Below are 26,264 nucleotides of genomic sequence, written 5' to 3'. Positions count from 1 at the left end.
CACCAGCCCCCTGAGACTACCGAGAACTTCAAAGTGGCTACTCTGAGTTGAGATGTGCTGAATGCTAAGACTTAATATGAAAATAGAATGTCAGCAATCTTGTTTGTATGCTTATACTAACTGCCTGTCAAAATGATAATATTTGGTTGCATTAAATATATTATTAAAATTAATTTCTATTTGATTTTATTTTAGCAGGCTTCCCTGGTGGCTCAGATGGTAAAGTGTCTGCCTACAATGAGGGAGATCTGGGTTCAATCCCTGGGTCAGGAAGATCTCCTGGAGAAGGAAATGGCAACCCACTCCAGTATTCTTGCCTGGAAAATCCCATGGATGGAGGAGCCTGGTAAGCTACAGTCCATGGGGTTGCAAAGAGTCAAACACAACTGAGCAACTTCACTTTCACACTTTCTGATTTTATTTTTTTTTAAATAGACTATTTTTCAGAGCAGATTTCACTTCACAACAAAACTGAGCAGAAAATACAGAGTTCTCATCCATGCTCTCTGTCCCTACACCTGAACCTTCCTCACTGTCAACTCTCTGCAGTTCCTTGGGATGTTTATTACAGTTGATGAACCTATGATGGCATATTGCTATCACTCACAGTGCACATCCCTTTACCTCTTAATGGGGCTGCACCACATTTTAAATACCAGTTGGGGCATTATATTTATTTGAGGGAACACTGCTTTACACTGTACCTAGTGGCAAGTCCAGAACAAAGACCCTTAAATACATTGGGTGATAAATGCATACTTAAACCAAATAGACGGACCCAGACTTTGAGATCTTAACCCAATTAAAAGCTGAACTTTATCCCTTCTTTTTTTTAAAGATTTATTTATTGATTGAGTTTTGGCTGTGCTGCGCCTCCATTCTGGTGCGCAGTCTTCTCATTTTGGTGGCGTCTCTTGTTGCAGAGCACGGGCTCGGCAGTGGTGGCCTGCGGGCTTAGTTACTCCACGGCATGTGGAATCTTCCTGGACCAGGGATTGAACCTGTGTCCCTGTATTGGCAAAGTGGCAAGCAGATAGTTAACCACTAGACAACCAGGGAAGCCCTGTTCCTTCTTTTTCTAGCCAGTTAGGAAAGAAATTACTCAGAGGAAGTTCTTCACATACCCCGTCAACTGAAAATCTTGTCTCAGACCTGGACTCACTTTCCATGCATTTCTGAAATGTGACAATAACAGCAGCTCGCGGTGGCTCAGGAGGTGACATGGGCCTCCCTCTGGGAAAACGAGCCATCTCGAGTGTCTCTGGGAGTTTCTGGCTTTGGTCCTGTTCTCTCAAAAGGCCAGTTTCAGTCTCCAATCTCACAGGTCCTGTGCCCGGACCACGTCTCCTTATGTCCCCTCAGGGGCCTGGCCAGCCCGGGGGAGGCAGAGTCAAGATTGGGTAGCAGCCTTGTTCTTTCTTGGCTACACCCTGGTTACCTTGGAGGCTGTTTTTCCCTCTCTGCACTTGGCTGCGGTTATCCGGAAGTCTTGTGCCATAAGCAGATTGGCTTTCCACACCTCACAAACCAGCGCTCGTACTCCCCGCCAGGGCTTGCAGAAGACCAGTCTAATTTCCAAAGCTGGCTGGCATTTGAGGCCAGAATTGGCACGAGCCGCTGTCCAAGGCCTGGTGAGAAGGGCTTGTTTGCCTAAGAGGATTAAACAGAGCACAGTCGGCTAAGCTTGCACAGAGTCGGTTAAAGGACTTCAGCTCTAATCTCTTACTAGTGAAGGTCTTGTCAGCAACCACCAGCCACGACGGCCTTTCCTTATGGCTGATGCTGCTCAGGACGCGCCTCCTGAGGGTGTCCCAGCTCGTCTTTTTGCTGTCAATCCACTTCCCCTGCACAAACTCCATCTTTATTCTTCTGGAGAATGGACCCGTCTCCCTCCCTCCCTTCTACTCACCCTACCGCTCTCACCCACCAGGCTGCCCCATCACAGAACAGAAGGGGAAATGTGGTCACAGGCTCACAGCCTCCTCTTGGAAGAACTTACCCAACCAGAACATTCACTTTGTTCCAAAGAAACTTCTGATTGGGGAAAGCAGAGCATAATTCTGGGTTTGTGAGCAATCTCGACCTGCAGTCCCCCTCTCAATTCTGATTTAATATTCTTTCACCTGTTGGTTCTAACACCGACCTTGGAGTCAAAGGTCATGATCGAAAGTCAGTTTTCCCATAATACCTTTCTGTATCATTGAAATATTTAAATTCTTTCTTTTCTGTTAGAGCTATTTTTCCCTCTCTTGTCAAGGAGCTATTAGAAAGTATGTCATGCAAAAAAGAAAATCCTAACTAATGCATCAATATTTTATTTAAGATTCTTGCATGAGATGTATTAGCAGAACTCATCTGCTATGTGTGAATTCTGTGTGTGCGTGATATACCATCAGTGTTAAATTTTGGCATCAGAGTTATACTGGCTTTATACAAAGGCATTGGAAGCATGTATTTTGCTTACTCTAGGAAGGGTTTTAAAGTGTTAGAATGACCTACTTTTTAAAGATTTAAAATAATCCACTTGTGAATTTATCTGGATCTGGCATCTAGACAACTATTCAACTTCATATATGTTAATAGTAACTCCTTAGGTTTTTATATGTGTCTGCTGATAATTTAACATCATTTTTTTTTTTCAAAATTTCCTCCATCTTTGTGCTATCTCTTCATTCTCCTCTCTAATTTTATGGGTTTGTATTTTGACCCTCAGTTTTTTGGAGGGTAGGATATCCACCCTCCAAAATAGCTAATGGAGAATGGTTTATATATTTCAGTTAAATGCATTAGGCTTTGGATTCACTTATTTTTCTGCCAAATATCTTTTTTTTCTTTAATTTATTCATTTCAACTCTCAGCATTATGTTTTCCTTGTGCCTTCCTTTCTGTAATTACCTTGGGCTCTTTTTCAGACATCTTGAGTTGAATAATCAACGCATTATTGTGATTACTTTTTATTTATTAATGCTAAGTGCTTAAACCTGATAATTTTCCTCTGAGCATTGCTTTAATCATATCCTTAGGTTATGAAGCACAGCTTTTAAATTTATTCATAATTATTATTGTCTAGGTTTTCTGTACAAATGGGCTGGGCTCTCTGCTCTGAATATCTACCTGCTTTAAGTTTTGGGCTTTCCTATCTTCTGCAGTAAGAGGGGCTGAGGGAGGGAGGTCTTAGAACCCACAGGTGGCTGGTTCAAGGATTCCATCCTATGTTATCCATGCATCTCCTGCCATTCTGAAATAAGAAACTTTAGAATATCACTACAGAAAATGGTTCCTCTTTCCTCTGTGTCCTCTCTGGGAACTTAATTGTTCCAAGTATAGCACCCCAGGTTGGGTTTTATAGAATTCTTTCACTTACTTTCAGAGACGTTAGCATCCTGCTTAGATCTGGAGAGTTGATGCTTCATTATACATTCAGTCAACATTTATCACGTGCCAAGCACGGCTGTGGTTGTGGGCATCCCTGTTGTTGCTGCTCTAGTTCATGCGTGCGTGCTCAGTCATGTCTTGCTTGACTCTTTTGCAACCCCGTGGACTGTAGCCCACCAGGTTTCCCTCCACTGCTCATGGGACACCCCAGGCAAGACTACTGGAGTGGGTTGCTGTGCCCTCCTCCAGGGGATATTCCTGACCCAGGCATCAAACCTGCGACTCCTGCATTGCAGGCAGATTCTTTACTGCTGAGACAGCAGGGAGGCCCCACTCTAGTTCAATCAGTGCCACATATTCTTCAGGATGGTTTGGGGGTTATAAATATTAGTTCCTGTATGTTCCAGAATTTTACTCCACCATTTTTGAAATCATATATATCAGTAGTTAATCTGTTGGCAAATACTTGAAAAGCTTTTTAGACCCATGAGACTCATAGTAAACTTAAACTGAATTTCCAAGTGACCACATTCATGAATAGAAAAAGAATTCTTTTGACTTAGGCATTTCCCAAGCATTAACTGATCTTTCCTCTCCTAAATAGTATTCACCTTTATGCCTTTTACCTTCCATCAAACAGCAGAGTTTATTGGCCTGATTTATCCTGTTGAAAGCACAAGGCAGGGCTGGTAAGGACATGAGAGGGCCAGGTCTTGCCCTTGCCCAGGGAAAGTCCACACCCCCAGCTCTTTGCAGACCCGACTTTGAATTTGAAAATGTGCTTAGCTTTTCTTGTTATTGCCTGAGGCTCTCTACAGGGGCCTGACAACAACAGCTAATGAGAAAGGTCAGAAGGCATGTCAATAAGCCCATTGTCTGAACTTCTTTTTTTTCCTTAACCTGCACAAATTGGTCCACCATGAAGCCCAGTAAGAGGGACCCTTGGTCCTGGGGTCACACAGTTCCTATGGCTCCTCGAACAAGATTAACCCCAAAGAAAGAGACTCAAAAACTAATCATAAATATGGTATTTTAGCATTTAGGGAGCAAATTAATAAGTCACATGCACTTAAAGACTCATAAATTATTTCCTCTAGTGTAACAGCAAGCCCTTTCTTGATCCCTGAGGGAAAGGTGGTTATGGCTATCTGACCAGCAATAAAGATGAAAAACAAATGCATTAAGATGTGGAAGAAGTTTATAGCTATCAGCCTACTACCTATTTAATAAAATGCATTCTTTTAAGAAATAAAATACATTTTTCATTAAAAAGGAGCTAGTCATAAATCATACTGGAGGTTTTACCTACAACTGGAGAATCGTCAGATGAAGTACAGCATCTCTCTGGCAGATTTTTGCTCTGTGTCAATGGCCTCCGTCATCCTATGCTGGATGCCCTGAGCTTCCAGACAGAGCTTGGAGACTGAGTCCAATTCTGCACTCGGGGAAATCAAAGGCAGTGCCACGTGAGTGTGTAGACGCTCTTCAGTCACTTTCCTTGTGTTATGATGACTCAAAAAGCCTTCCAGTTAGAGACCCAAATCGTACACTGGCTTAAGCTTTAAAAAAAAAAAAAAAATTCCCTCTGGGGGCTTCCCTGGTGGTCCAGTGGTTAAGATTCCCTGGTTCCAACACAGAGGGCACAGGTTTGATCCCTGATCAGGAAACTAAGATCCCTCATGCTGTGCAATGCAGCAAAAAAAAAAAAAAAAATCCTCTTGGGATAAGAGTTGGCAGGCTCTCCTTGAGTGGATGCAGCAGATACAAGAACCTTAGCCCTGTCTTCATACAGTTTTGGGGATGTCGTGTCTTAGAATTTCCTGATAAACTCAGCTGGTAAAGAATCCACCTGTAATGCAGGAGACCCCAGTTCAATTCCTGGGTTGGGAAGATCTGCTGGAGAAGGGATAGGTTACCCACTTCAGTATTCTTGGGCTTCTCTGTGGCTCAGCTGGTAAAGAATCCACCTGCAGTGTGGGAGACCTGGATTCTTCCTGGGTTGGGAAGATCCCCTGGAGAAGGGAAAGGCTACCTGCTCCAGTATTCTGGCCTGGAGAATTCCAGGGAGTATATAGTCCATGGGCTCACAAAGAGTCGGACGTGACTGAGTGACTTTCACTTTCACTTTGTCTTTGAATTTAGCCTCTCTTACTAGCCCTTTCTGAAAGAGGACAGTGTCACCAAGATATCTCCCCAAACAGATGGCTCTTTTATTGACTTCTTCAAAGAAACAGGTAGGAAATGGAGAAAAATTGATTGGAGAGGTGGTGGTGAGAATCCAGGATCTCTAAAGCACTCTGTGATTGTGTGTGTGTTGGGGGGGAAGGTAGGAGGGCTCATGCACAGGACAGTCAGTGCACAGACCAGGACTTGACAACAATGGCCGGGCAAGCTAGAACTGACTTCCAGAAAATGCTTGCCTTTAGACCCAGCTCTTAATAAGAGGCTGGTCAGGAAAGCAGCAGATGGAGGCGACAGCAGCATTGAATTTTCCCAGCACGAGCCAGCCTTATCTTTGTAGAGAAGAGACAAAGGTTCTGGGCGAAAAACAACCTCTCCTTCTGGAACTATCTTTGCAACCCTAAAGCTGACTTTCATCCTAAGGGCGTTTGTCAAACTCCAGTGGTCAGGTCACATGAAGAAGAAACCTACAGGGACTTCCCTCTATATCCAATGGTTATGACTCTGAGCCTCCGGGCTGGGGGCATGGATTTGATCCCTGGTTGGGGAACTAAGGTCCTGCATGCTGCACAGCCTGTGTGGCCAAAAAAGGAAAGACCTCAGGACCTCTCAAAGTATGGGATCTGGTAGAAGAGCTTCACACAGTGAAGAGACATGAATTGGATATTTGCTGTCCCTCTCCACCACCATCTAGACAGCAAGGCAATCATAAGCACAAGGCCATTGTATAATTTCCAACCTCAATCCACGTTATCTGTGTAGTCCCAAAAGTTCAAGTGGAGAATTAATATAGAGAGCTGCTGAGTTGGAAGTGGTCCTGGGCTCATGGAACTATGGAAAAAGTGAATACTCTCAGATTTGTCTCATAGAATTGCCACATATGAAGCTTTCAAAAACTATGAGCACTTCAGCACAGATCACATCATCAGCACAGATCAGCTCATCAGCACACAAAATTCACAATGATGGGAGGTCCCTAAGCATAATAGAGAGTTCCAGAAAAACATCTATTTCTGCTTTATTGACTATGCCAAAGCCTTTGACTGTGTGGATCACAATAAACGGTGGAAAATTCTGAAAGAGATGGGAATACCAGATCACCTGACCTGCCTCTTAAGAAACCTGTATGCAGGTCAGGAAGCAACAGTTAGAGCAGGACATGGAACAACAGACTGGTTCCAAATAGGAAAAGGAGTTCGTCAAGGCTGTATATTGTCACCCTGCTTATTTAACTTCTATGCAGAGTACATCATGAGAAACGCTGGGCTGGAGGAAGCACAAGCTGGAATCAAGATTGCCGGGAGAAATATCAATAACCTCAGATATGCAGATGACACCACCCTTATGGCAGAAAGTGAAGAGGAACTAAAAAGCCTCTTCATGAAAGTGAAAGAGGAGAGTGAAAAAGTTGGCTTAAAGCTCAACATTCAGAAAACTAAGATCACGGCATCCAGTCCTATCACTTCATGGCAAATAGATGGGGAAACAGTGGAAAAAGTGACTGACTTAATTTTGGGGGGCTCCAAAATCACTGCAGATGGTGACTGCAGCCATGAAATTAAAAGACGCTTGCTGCTTGAAAGGAAAGTTATGACCAACCTAGACAGCATATTAAAAGGCAGAGACATTACTTTGTCCACAAATGTCCATCTAGTCAAGGCTATGGTTTTTCCAGTAATCATGTATGGATGTGAGAGTTGGACTATAAGGAAAGCTGACTGCCAAAGAATTGATGCTTTTGAACTGTGGTGTTGGAGAAGACTCTTGAGAGTCCCTTGGACTGCAAGGAGATCCAACCAGTCCATCCTAAAGGAGATCAGTCCTAGGTGTTCATTGGAGGGACTGATGTTGAAGCTGAAACTCCAATATTTTGGCCACCTGATGCGAAGAGCTGATTCATTTGAAAATACTCTGATGTTGCGAAAGATTGAAGGCAGGAGGAGAAGGGGATGACAGAGGATGAGATGGTTAGATGGCATCACTGACTCAATGGACATGAGTTTGGGTGAACTTCAGGAGTTGGTGATGGACAGGGAGGCCTGGCATGCTGCGGTTCATGGGGTTGCAAAGAGTCGGACATGATTGAGCAACTGCACTGAACTGAACTGAAGCATAATACAGCTGAAAAAACAGACCAGAGATACAGCTTGTAAAAGTTTCAGATATTGATTTATCAGCCAAGCAATATAAAACAGGTATTCAGAACTTGACTCAAAGGAAACAGAAGCCATAGGGGTCGGTGTGAATTTGCTAGTGCCGCCATAACTATGTTCCACAGACTGTGTGGCTTAAAGAATGGAGATTTACTTTCTCACGGTTCTGGAGGCTGTTAAGTCCAAGATCAAGGTACTGACTGGGGTGGCTCTTTCTGCGGTGTCTCTGGGTGGTTTGCAGACGGCTGTCTTCTCTCTTTGTCCTCACGGTGTCTTTCCTTTGTGTATGTCTGTCCTGTGTCTTAATCTCTTCTTAAAAGGACACCATATCTCTTCATAAAAGTCATATTGGATTAGGACCCATCCCAATGGCCTCCTGTAACTTTAATTACCTCTTTAAAAGCCCTGTCTCCAAATACAGTCACATGCTGAGGTACTGGCATTTAGGATCTCAGTATATGAATTTTGAGGGGACACAATTCAGACCACTACATGTCCTATAAGTATAAGTGAGGAACAAAAGATATATAAAAGCTATCAAGCAGATTTGAGAAAAGATCCAACTAGAACTTCTAGAAATGAAAAATGTTATAACTAAACATTTTTTGTAAGCCTCAATGGGTGGTTTAAGAGAAGATTAGCATAGCTGAAGAAAGAATAAGAAAACCGGAAGGCAGACCAGCAGTTTACTTTTTACACACTCCAAAGAGATAAAAAGAAGTAATCAGAATTGACGAAAGACTCCAGTCCTCAGATACAGGCATCCCAAGGAACCCAGCAGTATTTTTAAAAGAAGAAAAAAGAGAAAGAAATGCTCATATATACAATAATAAAACCTCAGAACACTAAAGCCAGAGAGGACCTAAAAATCAGGCAAAGAAGATAGATAGGTTACTTACAAAGAAATGACACATTTGCAACTGATTTCATAAGAGCCATCAGAGAAGCTAGATGATACTGGGAAAATATTTTTAATATGCTGAGAGAAAACAACCACTAAGCCAAAAGTATATGTGCAGTGAAGATATCTTTCAAAAATAAGAGTCAAGTAAAAACATTTTGAGGTAAGGAAAAATAAACTGTGATTAAAGGAAATTCTAAAGGCTTGGCTGAGGCAGAGGAAATAATCTCAGTGGAAAGACCGAGATGAAAGATGGCATAATAGGCCCAGAAAGTGGCAAATATAGGGATAAATCCAAAGAACACTGCAGAAAACAACAATAATAAACTTCTGTGAGCAAAAGATAGAAATAAAATATGCAGCAACAAGAGTATGTAAATTGGAAGGGGTAATAGGATTAAGGTGTTTTAAAATTTTTGTAATGTATGGAAGGAGGGAAACATTAATTACATTTAGAATATGGTAAGTTTGCTTATTAATGTTCTAGGATAAGCTTTAGGAGAAAAGAATTAGATATATTATTATTTTCAAAGTACTAGAGAAAAATGAAGAGATGAGTCCAAAGGAGGCAAAAAAAAAAAAAAAGAGAGAGAGCTATAGAGAAAGTAGGATAATTACAAAACACAAAATTGATCTAGATAAAACATTTCAGTGATTACATTGAAATGAAAATAAACTAAATGCCTCAGTTAAAAGTCAAAGACGTCAGACTAGATTTAAAATATCTAGTTAAATGCTCTTTTAGAAGAGACACATCTAAAATATAAGGATCAAAGAGTCCAAAGTACAGAATGAAAAAAGATACAACAGGCAGATCTGAAACATTCCTGCGTTCATGATGCTACTCCTCTTGACTTTTTAAATTAATGTTTAACTCATGAATTTTTAGCCTTTCTTCTTTCTTAATATAATAATTTGAAACCATAACATTTCCTCTAAATAATACTTTGCTGCTGCTGCTGTTAAGTCACTTCAGTCGTGTCTGACTCTGTGCGACCCCATAGATGGCAACCCATCAGGCTCTGCCGTCCCTGGGATTCTCCAGGCAAGAACACTGGAGTGGGTTGCCATTTCCTTCTCCAATGCATGAAAGTGAAAAGTGAAAGTGAAGTCGCTCAGTCGTACCTGACTCTTAGCAACCCCATGGACTGCAGCCTACCAGGCTCCTCCATCCATGGGATATTCCAGGCAAGAGTACTGGAGTGGGGTGCCATTGCCTTCTCCGAAATAATACTTTACTTACAGCCTATACATCTTGCAGGAGGGGTGAAGGATTTTTTTCAACTTTTTATTTTCTATTGGATATAGCAAATAAACAATGTTGTGACAGTTTCAGGTGAACAGCAAAGGGACTCAGCCATACAGAGACATGTATCCATTCTCCCCCAAACTCCCCTCCCATCCAGGTTGCCACATAACATTGAGCAGAATTCCCTGTGCTCCTTAGTAGGTACTTGCCGGTTATCCATTTTAAATACAGCAATGTGTACATGTCCATCCCAAACACCCTAACTACCCCTTCTCCCCAAAGTTTTTTTTTACCTATATATGACTGCTTTGAAAAATGTTGAACGGCATGGAGATATACTCATAATAATACATTGTCAAATATAAAAATCTAATAGCAAAGTGTGACCGTGATTCTCATTATTCAAAGAAAGATATAACCATACCTATTTATATTGTATATGTACAGGAAAAGGATAAGAAGGAAACACACTAAAATATATGCAGCAGAAACTCAGGATAGGAGGGTTACAAGTATTTTTAGCTTTCTTTATACCTCCTATATTTCTATAATGAATGTGGGTTATTTTTATAGCCAGAAAAGAATTACAAAAAAAGAAAAGCAAGCAATACTTATAGAATTGATAATTTAACATGCAAAAGTGTATTAGAAGGGGGGACCAGTCTACTCATGTCGTCTTCAATAAGCAGTGTTGCAGTTCCCATTGCTCTTTCACCCTCATGGTCATGAGCAGCAGGGAGACAAGGAATGTGGTCCTGACAAGCTTGTCTCCTATGCCGGGTGGCTCAGAGCTGGCCTTTGCCTGGTTTTGTGATCTCGTGTGCCTCATTGCTACGCACATGCAATCTCACTCTCCTCTTTCTCTGAGACAAGATGTGGGGGATAAAAGATTCTGAAAGCTATAATAAGCTCTCAAAATTGAGTTCTTGAAAGAGTAACCCAAGGTGCTCTGGGAACGTGAACGCCTCGCAAGGTACATGTGCAATTTCTTATCAAAGCGCCCTACGTGCCTGTTTCCCTTTTGAGCTAAATCTGTTCCTCCCCTAGCTGAGCTTTCTGTCATAGAGAGAAAGAGAAGAAAAGGAAATGGCTTTTCCCATGAAGTTCCATGAGGATGCTCTGATGACGCTGGAAAAGCTTCCCCTCATTCATCTACTCTCTGTTGACTTACAAGATTGTGTCTCTTCATCTTCAGAAGAGAGAATAATACTGAATTCCTCTGAAGTCCTGAGAAGAGAAATGATGTGTTAGAAATGGTAATATCACAGAATTACCATTCTTTTACCATGTGGTAAAATTACCATGTGGACTCTTCCATCAGGGTGGCTCAGAGTCCATCCATCCATCCACCCATCCCTCCATCCATCTAGTCACCTATCCAGCCAATCTAGCGAATATTTGTATAGAAACAATTATGCATCATACAGTGTCAGTTGCTGCAGAGAAGGGAATAAGATATAATCCTTGCCCTTGACAACCTCATGAGCAAACAAAAAGAGGCATGTACAGAGCTCATTATAGTATGAGTTAGACTAAGTGCTAATGTTTATCATCTCTATGTGAAATGCCGAGGAGGAGATAAGTGTATAAATAATTTCCCCTGCCTTAGAGCGGCTGGCTGAGCCTCTCACTGGGGATATAACATGTAAGCCTAAGAAACAGTTAGCTGACAAATCCTGCTGATATTCCCATGAGTGACCTTGGACTCAGAGTTCAAGAACAAGCTACGGAAAGTGTCCTCCCTGTCTCAGAGATGTGCTTTCTCCATGTGCTTGGAAGCAACAAAGGTATTTCTGTGAAAATGTGCATCTCCTCTGTGTGTGGGCCAGTCTGCTGGCATGTGTTTTTATAAACTGTTTTCATCAGCTTCTCACCTGCTTAACTGAAATTCCCAGACCTCAGGAGACCCATCCCTTAACCAGGATATAGCTTAATTCTGTGTATGACTGACAAGGGTGGCATTTAAAGCAATCACAACAGCAGGTGGATGCCCTAAATGTCCCAGGAGCGCATTTTCCAGACCAGCCCTGACCCAAAGAACTTTCTACCCTGATGGAAACGCACTGTCACAGCTGTAGGCTCTAGCCCAGGCCGAGAGTGAGTGCTTAGAATGCGGCCAGCGAGACAGAAGAATGGAATTCTTCATTCTGTCTGATCTTAATTAATAAATTTGATCCAAATACCTTAATTTTTATTCATTCAAATTTAAATCGTGGCTACTATATTGAATAGCAGATTCTCGATCATGAAGCTGAAGGACATGTAAAGGACATGTAAAGTAAAGGGTTTTCCCTGAATGAAGAGGTATCCTGGGAATTCACAGAATCACTCAGCTCCCAAAGCGGTAAAACTGGACCTCTGCTCTCAACAGCCAGATAGACCCACACCACAGAGTCCAACTTCTCATCTCTCTCCACCCCACCCGCAACTGCAATCTAGTGGTTTCTAAAGGTTTTTTACTCCAGTGGAACAAAGGACTCATATGACCCCTTAACACAAATTATATTAGCCTGAATCTTAACCCCTGATCTTGCCTTTGCCAATTCAAGACTTTTCATCAGAGTGAATGGAAAGATCAGGACACTCTCAGTGGCACATCAATAGATCCTGGGATGGGGCCCAAGAGTCTGAATTATTAAAAATATGTCTAGGTAATTCTTCTGTGCTGCCAGATTTAGAAGCCATGTTGCTTCAAACCAGAATCAGAAACACACTAGAGAATTTATTGAGCATTTCCTTACACAACAAATATTTATTGAACATATGATATGAGCTCTGCTTTAGTATAAGTTAGGGAATTAACAGTGAACAGGACAGACAAGATTGCTGTTATATAATCCAGTGTAGGAAGACAAAAATCAATAAAGCTATAAATCAATAAAACGATCATTTCAAGAAAAGAGTGTTCATCAACATGCAGGAAAATAGTGTAATGAGATAGAGATTGAAGAGGTTTGGAAGCTGCTTTAAACGGAAGTTGGGGAAGTTCTCTCTTAGGAGGTGACAGTAAAGCTGAGAATTGAAAGGTGCAGGGTTAATTATACCGAGGTCGGGGGAAAAGCATTTCGGGCAGGAGGAACAGCAAATGCAAAGACACTGGTGCAGGAACAAGCGAGGGGTGTCTGAGGTCTAGAAAGAAGGCCAGTGTAACTGAGCCTAACAGGATGAGAAGGGAGGCAAGGAGGACCGGGTCAGACCATGTAGATGGGGCTCAGATTATGACCATGGCAAGCAACCTAAATTTTACTCTGTTATGTATTTAGATACCATTAACAAGATTTAAGCAAGAGGGCAAAGTAGCAGATTTACACTCTTCAGAGGTTATTTGGCCTGTTAGGTAGAGAAGGCAGTACAGTAGGGGAAGTTGGACACAGAAAGAGAGGAGTTATTGCTGTGGGCTAGGCAGGAGATGATGACGGATGAGGCTGTAGCAAAGGATGTGGTGAGGTGATTAGATTCTGGGATATATTCTGAAGTTAGAGCTAATAGGACTATGGCATTGAATGTGAGATAACAACTGGGGGGAAAAAGGAATAAAAGATAAACAATTCTTAAATTTTAACCCGAGCCAACTGGGTAGATGATGGAGTCATTTGCCTCACACAAGAATCCTGGGGGAGAAATAGGCTTTGGAGGGATGCCAAGACATGCAATTTGAGGTGTCTATAAGACATCCAAGCAGAGCTGTCACGGAGACAGCTTCCTTAGAGGAAAGATGAGGGCTGGAAAGACAGAGTTGGGAGCCATGAATATGTAGGTGATATGAGACTGAAAGAGATTACCTGGAGAAAGGGTGGAGAGCAGGGGTGCAGAGATGGGAGAGGAGAAGAACAAAGGGGAGAGAAGAGAAAGAAAAGGAAGGGAAGACAAGAGAAACTCGGAAGATTTCATCCCGGGGGAATCTAACATTAAGATGTTGGGCAGATGAGAATGAAAAAAAAAAAAAAAAGAAAGAAACAGTATGGTAGGTAGGATGAAAACTAAGAAAACATGGTCTCCTAGGACCCTAGGGAAGAAAGTTTTAAGAATGTGGGAGGGGTCAACCGTGACGATACTGCTCACAAGTTTTGTAAGATGAAACGGAGAACTAACTGGTCTCTGGATTCAGTAAGTGGAGTCAGTGGTTCCCCTCTGATAGAATTGGGAATAAAGAGTTGGGAGAGAATGGAGGCTGAGAAGATAGAGACAGTGATAACTCACGATGCTTGAGGAGATTTACTCTAAGGAGAGGGGCTTTCCGGGTGGCGCTAGCGGTAAAGAGCCTGCCTGCCAATGTGGGAGACATAAGAGATGAGCGTTCAGTCCCTGGGTGAAGAAGATCCCCTAGGAGGAGGGCATGACAACTCATCCCAGTATCCTTGCCTGGACAATCCCATGGACAGAAGAGCCTGGTGGGTTACAGCCCCTGGGGTCGAAAAGAGTCGGACGCAACTGAAGTGACTTAGCACACATGCACACAGGCACTCTAAGGAGAAATGGAGCCATGTACCACGGTTGTGTGGGAATGTAGGTCAAGGGAACATTTGTTTGTTTTTGTTTTGAAGATGAGCTGTGTCAAGTCAGATGTACATGTCCGTGGGGACGATCCTGGAGTAAGAAAGCTTTTGAAGATACAGAAGGATGAGCCAGTCTCCCTGTCCTATGAGAAATCAGTCTGTGGTCATCGGCAGAGCCCTCAGAGACCACTGCTTGTGAGTGAGTCATACAATGAGAACTACTCCTGTGGACATTCTTTGAGTTTCCATGTGTGAGACTAAAGGCTAATTTTAATTGGATTGGACAATGGGAATGTGGCCACTGACAGCTTGACATCAATAGTCTTTTAACAACTCTGGGTGGTGATTTCATCAGTTGGCATGAATCTTACCACCCAGTGAGACATACCACTTATGATATGGCCCCTGGAGGGGCAGGAAGCACTGACTGACTCAAGGGTGTTCCCTTGAGTGAGCACCAAATTGGGGAGTCCCCTTGGACTTCCGTCTGCCCCTGCAACTGAGTGCCGATCCCCACCCCCACCCCCAAGATAACATAGACAGGGCTGGGTTTTAGAATGATTCCCCTACTCAGCTGGGGTTGCTTTCCTTCACCCAGACTTGTCCTTTTTGCCTTAGCTTCTCTTTGTGGCAGTAGACACTCAAGAGGCTGCAGCGACTTGATATGCGAGAGCTGGTTCCTTCATCAGCCTCTTCCTTTCTCCTGAGTCGCTCTGCTGTAAGAGGTCAAGAGGAGACAGGTGGGTGGAGATGGAACCAGGCACACTACACACATGAGTATGGATGCATTGCTGCAGAGCCATGTGTCTGAGATGATTCATTTAAAGGGATAGACGATTTCTGCTCTCTTCTCAAACCGCAAAGCATAGGATTTTTTAAAAATAAAGACCACCAAAGATCTGATAATGCCCATGATGGGGCACACTGCTTCCCTCCAGACCAAAGACAGCAAGGCACTGGGCAATAGACCCAGATTCAGCTATGGAGTCCAGTTTTCCAGGAAGCAATACATGTTACTCTCTCCCTTAAGCGCAGAGGTCTGCTTTATAAATGCATCGTGGCTGCATTCCCAGCCCACCCTCAGAGCAACTGCCTTGGCCTTGCCAAAAAAACACCAGTAATCCGTGCTGGTGAGTGCACACTCCTACACTGGGATGCCGAGGCTGAGAAGGGATGTGTATTCTAGAATCATTTAGAGGGCCACAATGCTCAGAGCCATCTATGGTTAAAATAGAGGTTGCTTACTCAAAACAGAGTGCTTTAGTGATCACTGTTATCCTAGGAAGCCATTTGGGCAAATACTAGAAAGCACAGCTGTGTGGTGCCCTGCGGTGTTATTGTCTTCTCTTTGGTTTCACACCAGCTTGTGTTTGAATGAGAGAGCTCTGGTGGCCACTGGGAAACAATAGAAGGAAAGATCAGATATCACCATGTAAGCATTAAATAACTCGCAACGCCAGGAAATGACACTGAGGCAAGATGTCAAAGGAATAGCCCTGTGCTGAGGTGCTGGTCTGAAATCTTGCTCGACTTTTGTTTTTTCCTATTCTTGAGGGGCCTCAGCGGGGAAAGCATTTCTACAGAAGTCTAGAGCAGTTGATGTAATAATTTATTATCAACACCATTTGAAATAGTGATTTGCCCATGGTTTGTGACTAATAATGGGCTTCCCTTGTGGTTCAGCTGGTAAAGGATCCGCCAGCAATGCGGGAGACCTGGGTTCGATCCCTGGGTTGGGAAGATCCCCTGGAGAAGGGAATAGCTACCCACTCTAGCACTCTGGCCTGGAGAATTCCATGGACTGTATAATTCATGGGATCACAAAGAGTTGGACATGACTGAGCACCTTTCACTTTCACTTGTGACTCAGAATAATAACATGGTACCCATCATGCAAATGAATTACCTTTGCATCATCACCTTATACTCAGGTATATTAATTCCCTGGGCTGCCATAGCAAATGACCACAAACGTGGTGGTTTCAAACAATAGAAATTTCTTCTCTCACAGTGCTGGAGACCAGAAGTCTGGAAGGAAGGTAATCAGCAACTTTACTACAAAAGTCCAAGGGAAGGTTGAGTCCTCCTTGCCTTTGAAGACTTCAGCTTCCACTGGCTCCTGGCTTGTGGCTGATCTCTGCCTCGGTCTTCGCAGGTCATCTTTGCTCTGTGTCTTGCTGTGACCTTTATCTCCCTCTCCTTTCTCTTATAAAGACACCGGTCATTGGATTTAGGGCCTTCCTTTAAAGCCAGCATAATCTCATCACGAGATCCTAAATGAATTATATCTGCAAAGACCCTCTTGGCAAATCAGTTCACATTCTGAGGTTTCAGATGGACAGAAATTCTGGAGGGTAGATACTATTCAATCCACCACACCAGGGAACATCTAATTTAGTAAAAGAGATGAGGCAAATGGTGGTGAACTAGAATACAAGGTTGCATATGAATTCCAGAAGACACTGGTGATGAGTGATGGGTATGCAAAGGAGGAAGTACTCCTACTCAGCAGATCCAGAGGTGATAGGTAGATAAAGTCATTGGAGAAAGAAGCCTTGAGGAATGATTTTGTAAGATGGGGCATTTCTGGAAGAAAAAAACCACAGGTAGAAAAACAGAGAGAGAAAACAAAAGCTGTTTAGGGAGCATGGGGGTTCTGCTTACTGCACAATTGAAGAATAATCATTGGCCACTTTCTACATGACCCTGAACATTGATTACAAGCATCCAGCACAAAACTTTACACAATCAGAGAGCTGGTTGAGATTTGGTGACTGATAATATGGGAATGCTTAACTCTGCCTCTCCTACTCAAATTCTCGAATTGCTAAGCTAACCTTTGTGGTCATACACATTATCCTTTGTCAACATGCACTAAATAGAATCAATGTAGTGATTAATTACTTAATTCAAATAAGCAGCTAATTAAAGTTGAGTCTAGAAGGGTAACATGGCCCTAATGACTAAATTGGCTAATTGTTTCCCGCATTCCTGGAACAAATTCCTACTTCATCGTCCTTCTTTCATGTAATGAATTGATGGTTTACAAGGTGCAGGGTCCTGACTAGGGAAATCACTAATGAGCAGTGTGGACTGGCCCCTGCTCTGTCCTATTCACAGGACATGTCACCCTAATGCCCACATGCCACCTACCAGTGACCGCAATGTGAAGTCACATTTCCTTTCATACCCAAGTTACGATGACTCTGGGCTCCTACCCGTCAACTTACTAAGGGTCTCCTTCAACAAATATTCCAGAACAGTCACTTGATCTGCCTGCCACGGTTAGTGAATCGGTCCTCCTTGACCTTTCATTGCTAACTGCTTACCCGGGGGAGATGGAAACTCAGGCCAGCAGTCTCAGCCTGACTCCTACCTGCTGCTTCTAGACCACGCTGCCTGCAGGAGGAGGAGCCTGGGGGATACCACCAGCCAAGACTACCCTCTGCTCCTGGGGCCCAGCCCTCCGAGGCAGGGTCCAGTCTCTGTTCAGCATCTGAGGCCACACAGGGTTAAGGTTCTGCCTGGTTACCTAGTAGTTTGAACTCCATCTCTTCCACCTGTCCTCAGCCTCCTGTGGATGTGGGTGTTGTTTCTCAGCCCTCACTTGGCCAGTGTGATTGACAAAATGATCCCTGGTTGATCAATACATTAGAATCTCTGAGAATCACAGAAGGCTTCACCTTCACAGAATGCAAGGAATTTCATTAACCACTTGCTCCAACTTTCACTTTTTATAGAGATTAAATGATTTTTCCAAGGACATATACAGAAAAAATTTTAATATTATGGGTGCCTAACTCTATTTCAGTCTATTGTATTAGTATCCTAGGGCTGCTCTGAGACAGTCCACAAACCAAGAGGCTTAAACAACAGAAGCATATCGTTTCACATTTCCAGAGACTAGAAGCCAGAGGTCAAGGTGTGGGCAGGGTTGGATTCTGCTGAGGTCTGCAAGGACATGTGTGTTCGTGTCTCTTCCCGGGTTACTGGTGTCTGCTGGCCACCTTGGTTTGTATTGCTGCTGCTGCTAAGTCACTTCAGTTGTGTCCGACTCTATGCGACCCCATAGATGGCAGCCCACCAGGCTCCCCAGTCCCTGGAATTCTCCAGGCAAGAACACTGGAGTGGGTTGCCATTTCCTTCTCCAATGCATGAAAGTGGAAAATGAAAAGTGAAAGTGAAGTTGCTCAGTTGTGTCCAACTCTTAGTGACACCATGGACTACAGCTTACCAGGCTCCTCTACCCATGGGATTTTCTAGGCACGAGTACTGGAGTGGGGTACCATTGCCTTCTCCATGGTTTGTATTGAGTTGACCAAAAAGTTTGTTCAGGTTTTTGTTGTAATAGAAACCCAAACAAACTTTTTGGCCAAGCCAGTAGAAGCATCAGCTCAGTCTGTGCCTCCATCTTCACAGATTTCCCCCTTTGTAAGGACATCACTCATATAGATTAGGGTTCACCCTCCTCCACTATGATGGAGGAGAAAGTGGAAACCCACTCCAGTATTCTTGCCTGGGAAATTCCATGGATGGATGAGCCTGGCAGGCTACAGTCCATGGGGTCACAAACAGTTGGACACAACTGAGCGACTGAGCACTCCTCCAGTATGATCTCTCATCTTATTACATCTGCAATGACCCTATTTCTAAACAAGGTCACATACTAGGGATGGGGTTAGGACTTTGACATGAATTTGGAAGGCTGGGGACACGTTTCAACCCCTAACATCTGTCCTCTCTCACATCAGAGCATGGGGCACGGTGGGAGTCATCTCCCCATGCAATCGGAGTCTGTCAAGACACAGGATCAGGAGTTCTGGGAAGCAGACACAACAGTTTTTGGCAGAGGTGATCTGTGTTTACCTTAAAACATATGTTGACTTTCCAAACAAACTCCATCCTCTTACTGTCCCCAAAACCACTTTGCAACCCAAATGTTCAATAAGGGCTCATCAGAGTGGATGCTTCTTAGGAAATCCAGCGTATGTAAGTAGGATGGGGGCGTCAGGACCTCTTAGCCCTGGTAGGGACCAGCCAGCATGGACCCGCTCTGTGGCTGCCCACTGTTATTCCAGCCTCGCAATCAGAGCCTCCCCCAGAAGCCGCTGGCATTTATTTAGAAACTAATTGTGCTGCGGTTTGGGACACGAAATGGAAAAAGATCCGTTCACATTGCAATCCATCTTGGAATGAAATGGCTCTTGTGGTACCAGAAGAAAATTGTTCCATTAAGTCAAAGGCAAACCTCAGTTCGAAAAATAGAAAGGCCAGAGCCTTGAGATGAGAGTCTCTGTGTTTCAGAACCATCGATGCATGTTAATAGCCATGCTGACATCACAATGCCCGTGTCCTGTTGCCTGGAGAACTCCTTTACCCTCCCTCCCTTTTCCCTGTTAATTCTCAATTATCCACAAACATTTTAATGACAGCAGCGTTCTATTCTCAGACGGTCTGATCCTCGTCCTCTGAGAGCTATGCCTTCCTTTCTAACATTTGGACTGTCCCCAACCTTTGAACTGCACTGCCTTTAAGATCTGGATCCCTCCTCCAACAACCAACAGAAAATCTTATAAGATACCTGTCTTACTGCACACATGTGTCTGATTTCCCTTGGGAGCCTTTTAAAAATGCTGGGCTCCACCCCAGGCCTACTAAATTGGGATCTGCATTTTAGGATGCCCACAAGAGCAGAATGGGTTTCCCAGGTGGTGCTAGTGGTAAAGAATCTGCCTGTCAACACAGGAGACATAAGAGACATGGGTTCGATCCCTGGGTGAGAAAGATTCTCTGGAGGAGGGCATGGCAATCAACCCCAGTATTCCTGCCTGGAGAATCCTATGGACAGAGGAGACTGGCAGGCTACAGTCCATAGGGTCACAAAGAGTTGGACACAACTGAAACAGCTTAGCATGCATGGATGCAGGGCAGAATATATCCATTCTCCCAGGGTGAGGGCTGGGTGCAGACTCTCAATAGATATTTGTCAAACCAGTGAATGGATCCGTATCTCTCAAGCACACACTCCATCCTCGGCTGACCCCACTAGTGGTCATAGAATGCAAACTACTATTAAGATGAATTATTCATTTCCCAGGACCCGCTTAGTTCTCCGCAAAACAATCAATATGACACAAAGAATGGTCCATCTGCATTTCTGAATCAAATGCAAATTTTTTTTTTGATCTTCCACTGTTTGGGATTCTCTGTGTCATTGTTTTAACAACTCAATTAGGATTGCTAAAGTTAATCCAAACTTTTTATAGTTTTTTTCATTGAGCATTAGAGATTGCTGACCCTGAAAGGAAACATCAGGATCATTGAGACCAACCTCACTCATCAGATGAGGATACCAACATATTCTCTTCCTTCACATTAGTTACAAGGCCTGCTGCTAAGCTAAGTCACTTCAGTCGTGTCTGACTCTGTGCGACCCCATAGATGGCAGCCCACCAGGCTCCCCTGTTCCCGGGATTCTCCAGGCAAGAACACTGGAGTGAGTTTCCATTTCCTTCTCCAATGCATGAAAGTGAAAAGTGAACGTGAAGTTGCTCAGTCGTGTCCGACTCTTAGCGACCCCATGGACTGCAGCCCACCAGGCTCCTCCGCCCATGGGATTTTCCAGGCAAGAGTACTGGAGTGGGGTGCCACTGCCTTCTCCGTACAAGGCCTAAGGTATCTATCTGTTTGTTGTTGTTTTAGTCACTCACTCAGTCATGTCTGACTCTTTGCGAACCCATGGATTGTGGCCCGCCAGGCTCCTCTGTCCATGGAATTTCCCAGGCAAGAATACTGGAGTGGGTTGCCACTTCCTTCTCCAGGGGATCTTCCTGACTCAGGGATCAAACCCATGTCTCCTGCATTGGCAGGCGGATTCCTTACCCCTGAGTCACCTGGGAAGCCCCCCTCTCTCTCCCTCTCTCTCTATCTATATGCATAATCTCTGGGACCGTGGGTCTCATCTACTCACACTCCCTATGGTTATTTTTCCTGGGCTGCTCTTCCCTGGGCTCTTCCTTTTTTCTCCCTTGGGTTGTCCTCTGTGGTCCCTGACCACCACAGGAAGCTTCCGGACAATATAGAAATGCTGGTGCTGAAGTTCCTGGAGTTCCCAACTTCCCTCATATTCCCACAGGCCTAGACAGTTGCTGTGGATGTCTGGAGAAGAGTTCATTTTCCCAGAGAACACTGACAGGGGGAAAAAAAAAAACCCACGTCATCTGTAGTGAGTAGGTCTGTCCATGAGGTGGTGTCATTAGCACAACTGAAGCAGGTCAGGGCATAGAGGGAAGCCAATCAGATTGATCTTGAAATAATAAACCCATGCCACCTCCGCACACTCCCATCCCCACATGTGACAAACACCTGCCTGGGCCTCTAGGGTGTGGATGATTTCGCAAAGAGGCTTCTCAGCTCCCAGGCCAGCCGCCTGGAGCCTAGGGAGCAGCCCAGGCCAGGGGACATGTGAGAAGCCATGGGCACGCTGGCTGTGTTCAGGGGACGTGAGAGCGGTGTTCCCTCCGTACCCAGCCACTCCTCCTCCTTCCTGGGCCAGTGGGGTTGTCTGCTGTGGTCATTAATCGCCTGGGAAAGCCTTCCAGCCGACACACAAAGCCTGGCACTGAGGCTCCCAGTACGCTGGGCTTCCCTGGCAAGCTCCTTCTGCCCTTTCAACACACACCTGGAGGTTCCTGTTGGGCGGAGTCCATTGAGACAGGATAGTAAACAAAAGCACCCCACATATGGAAAAAATCCCTAGACCCCACTTTTTGTGAGCAATTCCTGCTGGTGTCTGAACCATGCTGAAATAAATAGTCCCTCTTTGCGTGGTCTTGAAGGAGAGAAAAGATGCTGTGAAAATCACTTACTAGTGACGCCTTCTCTGGGGTCAGTCTTGTTTTCCAATATTAGGAAGTTCTGTTTCTATGTGGAACAAGTACCTTGTGTCTTCATCAGGGAGAGGGGACCGCAGACTCAGCTGACTCTCTGCTACAGGCCAGACGTTTTATGTTGTCACCGTCTGTTCATCAAAGACCCTGTTGTCCCGGGACTTCACAGAGGGACAGGTCAGGCTCTGAAAGGGGGGGCTTTGATACTTCCCTGGTGTCACACATGCGTCAGCCACAGAGGCGGGGCACACCCAGAGCTCAGGCTTTCTTTGCTGCATTACCTGTTGCATGGATACTAAACAAGTGTGGTTTTTGAATGGAAAGTTATAACAGTTATAGAATATCACCCCTTAAGTCTGGGTGGTCCTTTACGTATACAAAATGCTTTTCCATTGCCCAAGACCTGCTGAGACAAATCCTAGCACTGAGGTCCACCCCTCTTGGGTTCTGGCTCTCTCCTTGGCCACCTCTCCCACCGTGGCCTCAAGCCATGGGTCTCCCCACCGGGCTGGCCCTTGCTCCCCAGTTCATGGCAGATCTGATGATTAATCGATACTGGAAGGCTGCCACCCATGCCCATTCCCTGGGGGGTTCTGGGGTCATAGATCCTGGGTGGGCCTGGGAAGGTGGGCACCAGAGGGGAGCAGCACCCTATAAGCAAATTTGGCCTGTCTCTCAGGGTACCTAGGGCCAGCCTTGGCTGATGCCCAGCAAAACATCAGTGATGAGAGCAGCACTAGGCAAAGCCCAGCTTCCTTCCTCACCCGCCAACAAATGTGGTCTTTTGGCTGAAGCCCTTTAATTGGGAAATTAAGTCTTATGTGTCTAATTCCTAAGTTAAATTGGACCCAAGAGCGAATTGGATCTGCATTGAAAAGGAACCAGAAATCTAATAAGTTCTGGGGTATGCTGAGCTTGCTACATCATAGTAATTATAATGGCTGACATTTTATTAGGTTCATACTGTCAACCAAGCTCTAAGTGCTTCACTCTACCAATTTCTTCCTTCAGAATCCTGGCAAGCACATACTACATGTGCCCAGAAAAATGAGACATAGAAAGATGATGTGTCTTGCCCAAGATCCCACAGCTAGTAATGAAGGAGGCTGAATTTGAATTCATAAGCACTATTTGGTACCAAAATGGCCCTTGAGCTCCCATAACCATGCTGGCAGTTGCCTACACATTTTTGAGCTGCTCTGAGTTCCTGTTCAGAGAAGGCAATGGCACCCCACTCCAGTACTCTTGCCTGGAAAATCTCATGGATGGAGGAGCCTGGTAGGCTGCAGTCCATGGGGTCGCTAAGAGTTGGGCACGACTGAGTGACTTCACTTTCCCTTTTCACTTTTATGCATTGGAGAAGGAAATGGCAACCCACTCCAGTGTTCTTGCCTGGAGAATCCCAGGGACTGGGGAGCCTGGTGGGCTGCCATCTATGGGGTCGCACAGAGTCGGACACAACTGAAGTGACTTAGCAGCAGCAGCAGAGTTCCTGTTATCCAGGGGGATCTCAACTGAGATCCTGCCCCTGGGAGAAGCTCCAGAACAAACCAATCTCTAGGGAGAAAATCAGGTGAGAAGTACTGTTAGTGTTAGGCAGCCCATCATGAGTCTTGGACTCCTTCTTCTTTCTCTCTTTCCCATCCTTCCTCCTGAATCCTTCCTGCCTTGTCTGTCAGCTAGTCAATCCCAGTGTGGCCAGTTCAAAGAAGGAGCCCCTAGGTCATGGCTTTATGTTTTGTGGAGATTTGTTTATTTTCAGGTCAGCAGTGGCAAGAATGGGGCAGCACCCATCCCAAAGGACCATATCAAAGTACAGTCTCTGTCCTGGTCCCTTCAGGTGGCTATAACGAAATACTACAGACCTAGTGGCTTACAAAGAGCAGAAATCTCTTGCTCACAGTTCTGGAAGCTGGAATTCCAAGGTCATGATGTCAGCATGTTGGGTGAGGTCCCTCTTCCAGGTCACAGGCTTCCCATTGTGTCCTCACATGGCAGAAGGAGCAAAGGAGTTCCTTGGGGTCTGGTATAAGGGCGCTAATCTCATTCATGGGGGCTTCACCCCCAGGACCTGGTCACGTCCTCCTAAGCCCCATCTACTAATTGTCACTGTTTAGTCAGTAAGTCATATCTGACTCTTTCAAGACTGCATGGACTGTAGCCTGCCAAGCTCCTTGGTCCATGGGATTTTCCAGGCTAGAATTCTGGAGTGGGTGGCCATTTCTTCCTCCACAGGATCTTCCCAACCCAGGGACTGAACCTGTATCTCCTGCATTGGCAGGCGGGTTCTTTATCACTGAGTCACCAGTGAAGCCAAAGCTGAGAGTCCACCTACTAATACTATCAGCTTTAGGGGTGAAGAATTCATGGTATGAATTTGCAGAGATATTTAAACATTCAGACCATAACATTCCATCTTTTCTCTGCCCCCCTGACTTGGACCCCAGCCTGTAGCCTACGCAGGTGGATTGTATTGTGTCTGCCCTAATCTTGGCAATATGGCTGTGTGATTGTTTTTTACATTGGTCTTTTGGGCCCCAGCACACAGGAAATGAGGATAATTGAAGCTGAATGTGAATTTGCCAGCAACACAGAACACCCTGTAGTGCGTGAGCTCAGTCTGACAGATGCTGTCAATCTAATTAGAGGGCTTTAATTATTAAAGCTCCCAACCACTGGCAGCAGCAGGTCACCAACTCACCACGCACAAGTGCTCGAGTGACATAGGATTAGGACCTGGTGGGCTCACATCTGGCTGTTACTATGGATCTCAAATTTGTTTGGCCAAGTCTCATCTCCATCACAAAGCCCCAGTGGTCCTTTCTAGGCCTGGGCCTACAGACAGAGCTCTGAATGGGTTGAGGTCCTGGAATCTGGACCTGCCTCTGCAATTGACTCTTGGGGTCTTTGGTCAGTCCTTTTTTCTTCTCGGTGCCTCCACAGACCCACCTGTACTGTGTGGCTACAAATATTTGCTTAGGATCATTTTAGCAGCTGTGAAGTGTCCTGGGATCGTTGAATGAAAGACGCTCTATTAAAGCTTATGAACCAAGTGACGACTCTGGCCCCATCCACACAGCAGAGCTCTGCAGGAGACAGACTGGGCCCATTCATCCTTCATACAGGCCTAACTTTATCCCAAAGCCTCACTGTTGGCCAGCGTAGCAGGACTTGACAGAGAACGGAGTGGTCCTCGTGCTTTCAAAGTGCCCTCTATTTCGTAGGATTGCTTTTTTTCTTTTTCTTCCTTTCATTTTTTTTTTTAACCATTACCTAGTAGTCAAGGAAAAAACAGCTATGCAAGAAAAAAGACAGTCATGATAGGAGGAAGCCCTTCTCAAGGGAGATCTGCTGATTAGACCATTAAAAAGGTCAAGAAGGTCATTTTGCCTGGAGTTTGAATTTCTACCAGCACACTGGACACTCGTACATAAGTATCAGAGTGCCAGTTTTGCATGTATTTTTACAGACGTGTGTTTTGTTTTAGGATGTCCACTGTACAGGAGAGAACTGAGATGAGAGTAGGGTGTGCAGGGCCTGCCGGGGTTAAGTGTGAGTATTTTTGCTTCTCCAACATGGCCCCCCTGTTGCAACCTACAACTGCATCTGTTTTGGAGCTGCAATAATGTGGCCTTGGAGCTCACATCTCCAGGCTCCCTGAATCCCAGGACCCTCTCTCTACCTCCCCACCGCTGCTCTCCTCCGGGAACGTGTTACTGGCTCAGTTGTGTCCAACTCTTTGCTACTCCATGGACTGTAGCCCGCCAGGCTCCTCTGTCCATAGGATTCTCCAGGCAAAGATCCTGAAGTGGGTTGCCGTTTCCTCCTCCAGGGGATCTTCCAGACCCCTGGATGGGACCCACATCTCTTATGTCTCCTGCATTGGCAGGCAGGTTCTTGACCACTAGTGCCACACGTCGATACTCAGAGGTTAATTCCTTGAAGATCTTGTCTTCAATAGCCATTCCCACTTAGTCACTTGCATATCACACAGCTTGTCTTTAGACTTTGGGAACCATT

At 44.7% G+C, this 26,264-nt stretch overlaps 1 long non-coding RNA gene across 1 annotated transcript; it reads right to left on the bottom strand.

Moving 5' to 3' along the window:
• Positions 1-420: 420 nt before the first annotated feature.
• On the bottom strand, positions 421-4,997 carry LOC139180202 (uncharacterized). Its single transcript, XR_011564510.1, has 3 exons — positions 4,681-4,997; positions 1,125-1,650; positions 421-1,009 (listed from the first exon to the last, which is right to left on the bottom strand). It is a non-coding gene; the product is annotated as an uncharacterized lncRNA (long non-coding RNA).
• Positions 4,998-26,264: the final 21,267 nt, after the last annotated feature.

Source organism: Bos indicus, chromosome 27 (genome assembly GCF_029378745.1).
Source record: "Bos indicus isolate NIAB-ARS_2022 breed Sahiwal x Tharparkar chromosome 27, NIAB-ARS_B.indTharparkar_mat_pri_1.0, whole genome shotgun sequence".
NCBI lineage: Eukaryota > Metazoa > Chordata > Mammalia > Artiodactyla > Bovidae > Bos > Bos indicus.
This window is presented reverse-complemented; position numbering and strand designations above follow the sequence as displayed.